Consider the following 5639-nt stretch of genomic DNA (forward strand, 5'->3'; position numbering starts at 1 on the left):
ATATATATATATATATATATATATATATTTTTTTTTTTTTTTTTACAATTTTGTTTACTTATTTGACAGAAGGCAGAGCGGCAGGCAGAGAGAGACTGAGGGTGAAGCAGGCTCTCTGCTGAGCAGATAGCCTGATGCAGGGCTGCATACCAGGACCCTGAGATCATGACCTGAGCTGAAGGCAGAGGCTTAATCCACTGAGCCACCCAGGTGCCCTGAAACCTGCTTGATATTTTAAATGTATTTGCAAGTTGAGGAATACCTCAAAATTCTCAACACAAAACCAAGTCTTTGGAATTGAAAAAGAAATTTCATATAGCATCTTTTTTTGGTAAAATGTTGCAAATTATGATAAAAATCAAGTGATGTCAAAAAGGTTGGTCAGCCCTGTAAGAAATATATTGTGTGCTTTTTCCTTCCTAAGAACATGTAACCTTTGTATGGTTTAAAATATCTAATACTGATTGCTCTACTTTAATTGCAAGGTATTTGTTGACTTTCAAAAATAAATACTCCACAGGAGTTCCTTGTATTCGTGAAGCTCTCTATACACTTTTCTAAAATTCTCTTGGTTGTCTTTAAAGGTAAACTCATAAAAACGGGCCGCCACATTGCTTAATCGTCTTGCCTGCTTTCATGACTGTTGTTTGAGGGTAATAAGGAGCAGCAGTGATAAGGCAACGTGCCACTCTGCTTATTACAAAGATGGCAATAGAGAGGGTGGGGGACCATAAGGGGGAGAAAAGCGGCAGTATTTTCCATTGACCAAGTCTTGCAAATAGGCCCAGCTGTTGAGTAGGATCATTTGGAATCCCTGAAACACTTCCAGATGAGGATTGCTCCTGTACATACATTGATAACTGTATAATCTAGCTCTTCCTGACATTACATGTAATATGTCTGTGTGTAACTGAATCTTCTTGAGCAATTCCTCACCACCCATCATCAAAAACTCTTGAGTTTTCCATCTGTAGACAGTACATTTGGTAGTAGAAAACAATAAACATAAGAAGTTCAAACTATAAACATGCGGTTTTGAATGCTCATGCAAAATATTCAGTCTGTAGCAAAGAAATGATAGGTAATTCTGCTTTGCATTTAGAGTTAAAAACATCTGTCTAATATGGCTGTAGCTGTGGGCCAATCCCAAGGAAATACAAAAAATTGTCTCTTGATACAGAAGTTGAAACTAGCACTGTACAATTAAGCTCTACGGTAGCTATATTTTATGTTTTAAACTGGTCTGAAACTGAAACTTTCCCACTTAGTCTCTAGTTCATTTTCCCAAGGCACATGGAAGCTTTGTATCTTATGTGTACCTCCATTAAGGCTGCATGCCAGGAATATGCCTTTTCCCACATAAAATTCCCAGATACCAGTTCAGTAGGTCTTTAACGATAGAACAAATGCTTGCATAACTGGGTTATTGGGGTCATGAAAGCTCCTTACAAATTTGAAGCAATAGTAACATTTCACACAGTTCAGAAAGTTGGAGGTTTTATAATCCTTAATCAGTACTTTTTTACAGAAAACAGATCTAGCAAAAGTACATGAAGGTTCTAATCTCATCTATTGTCTTTCCCCAGAATAAAATGAATAGAAACCTACTCTGTTCTGGTTCAATCTTGGTTGAAACTATTTATTGTAGAAGAAAGGCAGGTCAAGTCAACTGAGCTTTACTAGTATAGCCAGATCAACTGCAGTTGGGCTGGTCCCCTCTGCCCTTGCACACTTGTTAAAAATGTTTAGTATTATCAATCTACCACCACCACCACCACCCCAGAATAAATGGCTAGACTAGTAGGAATGGAGAGAAATCATTTAAAATACAGAGGCCATTTTCTCTTTGTTTTTTCCTAAGCTTATCTCCTATCTAGTGTTTATTTGCTTCACAGTGTGAGTAAAATCTGAACACTGCTTAAGTAATACACCTACTAAATGAGAAAAGTTTTAACTGCATTTTTTTCTTCTGAACGTAGTTTGGTTACTGTTCATCGTTTTGGTTTTGGTGGTATGTCAATCTTTGACAAAATAAAAACCTATACACTCACTTTTCAAAATTATATCTATAATTAGATCAACTTTATGTTTGATGGGGTAAGTTTCCTCAATGATACCCATCAGGAAAGTCAAAGAACATCAGAACCATCATCTGGGATGCTTTTCAGAGATTAGATTCCTGGGTCTTAATCTCAGATGCTTTTATTCTGTAGGCTTGGGCTCAGAAATCTGTATTTTTACCATGTCCCTTGGGGATTCTGATCTCTACAATACTCACTTTGAGGAATAACTGCCCCAGATGAAGATCTCTCAGCATGTCATCTCAGGCTACCTCTAACTTTGAAATAGATAGATTTGGAGATCAACTCTGTTAGATCCATTTTGACTCGTTCACAAATTATTTTGTTGGCATAATTCATCTTTTCCTGCCAAGCCAACAAGTTCAGGAGTGTCTATTGTCCACACACAAGGGAGACTCACAAAAAGGCTGAAAAGTGGATTGAATGAGGTCTGAAAGTCAAGATATGTAGCCAAAAATAAATGTTAAGACAGAAGAGGGAGTGACTGCAGAAGAAACGCTGGATTCTGAAGCCAAGTGCTGGTATGCCATGGGTATGGAACTAGGCTCAGCTGGGAAGGGTCAGAGTGCACATTAAGGAGGCAGGGATAATATACTTGCCTCCTGGAGAGAGGAAATCTACCTTTGGCCCACTTGGAAAATTTCATTATACTACCCATGGATTTTAGAGGAGTGTGGCCTGTTCATTGCTTATTTTCCGACCTTTGAATTAGTATCTCTCAGCCTTAACAAGAATATTAATATCAAATATTGTTTTCTGTTTTGTTTTTTAGATTCTAGAAGCATTCATACTTTTTTCCTCAATTATTTTTTATTCCCATTTTTAAAAACTTTTTAAAATTCGATTAACATAGTGTATTATTAGTTTCAGAGGTAGAATTCAGTGATTCATCAGTCTTTTATAACACCCAGTGCTCATTACATCACATGTGCTTCTTAATGTCCATCACCCAGTTACCCCATCCCCACAACCACCTCTCCTCCAGTAACCCTGTTTGTTTCCTATGATTAAGAGTCTCTTATGGTTTGTCTTGATTTATTTTTCCCTCCCTTCCCCTATGCTCCTCTATTTTGTTTCTTATGTTCCACATGTGAGTGAAATCATGTAATTGTCTTTCTCTGATTGTCTTATTTTGCTTGGTATAATATCCACTAGTTCCATAAATATCATTGGAAATGGCAAGATTTCATTTTTTGATGGCCAAGTTATATTTCATCTTCTTTATCCATTATCATCTTTATCCATTCATCTGTCAAATGGTCATCCGGGCTCTTTCCATCATTGGCTATTGTGGACACTGCTGCTATAAACATTGGAGTGCACATGCCCCTTCAGATCACTACATTTGTATCTTTGGGGAAAATACCCAGTAGTGCCATTGCTGGGTTGTAGAGTAGCTCTATTTTCAATCTTCTGAGGAAACTTTGTACTGTTCTTCAAAGTGATTGCACCAGCTTGGGTTCCCATCAACAGTGTAAGAGGTTTCCCCTTTCTCCACATCCTCACCAACATCTGTCATTTCCTGACTTGTTAATTTTAGCTATTAACCTCACTGTTGTGAGGTGGCATCTCATTGTGGTTTTGATTTGTATTTCCCTGATGCTGAGTGATGTAGAGCATTTTTTCATGTGTCCATTGACCATTTAGATGTCTTTGGAGAAATGTCTGTTCATATCTTCTGCCTATTTCTTGATTGGGTTGTTTGTTCCTTGGGTGTTGAGTTTGTAAGTTCTTCATAGATTTTGGATACTGCCCTTTATCTGGTCCATCATGTGCAAATATCTTCTCCCATTCTCTCAATTGTCTTTTGGTTTTGTCAACTCTTTCCTTTGCTGTGCAAAAGGTTTTCATCTTAATGTCCCAGTGGTTCATTTTTACCTTTGTTTCCCTTGCCTTTGAGACAATGTCTAGCAAGAAGTTTCTGAAGCCGAGGTCGAAGAGGTTGCTGCCTGTGTTCTCTTCTAGGACTTTGATGGATTCCTGTCTCACATTTAGGTCTTTCATCCATTTTGAGTTTATTTTTGTGTATAGTATAAGGAAATGGTCCAGTTTCATTCTTCTGTATGTGGCCATCCCAATTTTCCCAACCCCATTTGTTCAAGAGATTGTCTTTTTCCCACTGGACATTTTTTCCTGCTTTGTTGAAGATTAGTTGACCACAGAGTTGAGGGTCCATTTCTGGGCTCTCTATTCTGTTCCATTGATCTGTGTGTCTGTTGTTGTGCCAGTACCATACTGTTTTGATGATTACAGCTTTGTAATAGAGCTTGAAGTCCGGAATTGTGATGCCCCAGGTTGGGTTTTCTTTTTCAACATTCCTTTGGCTTTTCTGGTTCCATACAAATTTTAGGATTTTTTTGTTCCAGCTCTGTGAAAAATGTTGATGGCATTTTGGTAGGGATGGCATTGAATGTATAGATTGTTCTAGGTAGGATAGACATTTTAACAGTATTTGTTATTGCAATCCATGAGCATGGAACATTTTTCTTTTTCTTTGTGTCTTCCACAATTTCTTTCATGAGTGTTCTATAGTTTTCTGAGTATGGATCCTTTGCCCCCTTAGTTGGGTTTATCCCTAGGTGTATCTTATGGTTTAGGGTGCAATTGTAAATGGGATCAACTCCTTAATTTCGCTTTCTTCTCCTTGTTAGCAGAAATGCAACTGGTTTCTGTGCATTGATTTTATTTCCTGCCACATTGCTGAATTCCTGAATGAGCTTTAACAATTTGGGGGTGGAGTCTTTTGGGTTTTCCACACAGAGTATCATGTCCCCTGCAAAGAGTGAGAGTTTGACTTCTTTGCCGATTCTGATGCCTTTTCATTTCTTTTTGTTGTCTTATTGCTGAGGCTAGTAGTACTATGTTGAACAATAGTGTTAAGAGTGGACATAGCTGTTGTATGCCTGACCTTAGGGGAAAAACTTTTCAGTTTTTCCTCATTAAGAATGATATTCACTGTGGGCTTTTCATATGTGACTTTTATGATATTGAGGTATGTTCCCTCTATCTCTACACTGTAAAGAGGTTTAATCAAGAAAGGATGCTGTACCTTAAGTACAATGATTTTTCTGCATCTGTTGAGAGAATCAGTTCTCGTCCTTTCTTTTATTAATGTAGTGTATCACATTGATTGATTTATAGATGTTGAACCACCCTGGCAGCCCAGGAATAAATCTCACTTGGTTGCGGTGAATAATCCTTTTAATGTACTTTTGGATACAATTGGCTAAAATCTTGGTGAGAATTTTCACATCCATGTTCTTCAGGGATATTGGTCTGTAATTCTCCTTTTTGGTGGGGTCTTTGTCTGGTTTTAGGATTAAGGTAATGCTGGCCTTATAAAATGAGTTTGGAAGTTTTCATCCCATTTCTATTTTTTGGAAAAGTTTCAGAAGACTAGTATTAATTCTTTTTTCAATGTTTGGTAGAATTCCCCTGGGAAGCCATCTGGCCCTGGGCTCTTGTTTGTTGGGAGATTTTTGACTACTACGTTAATTTCCTTGCTGGTTTTTGGGTCTGTTTTCAATTTCTTCCTGGTTCTACTTTGATAGTTTATAA

The sequence above is a fragment of the Mustela nigripes genome, chromosome 2, assembly GCF_022355385.1.
Source record: "Mustela nigripes isolate SB6536 chromosome 2, MUSNIG.SB6536, whole genome shotgun sequence".
Lineage (NCBI taxonomy): Eukaryota > Metazoa > Chordata > Mammalia > Carnivora > Mustelidae > Mustela > Mustela nigripes.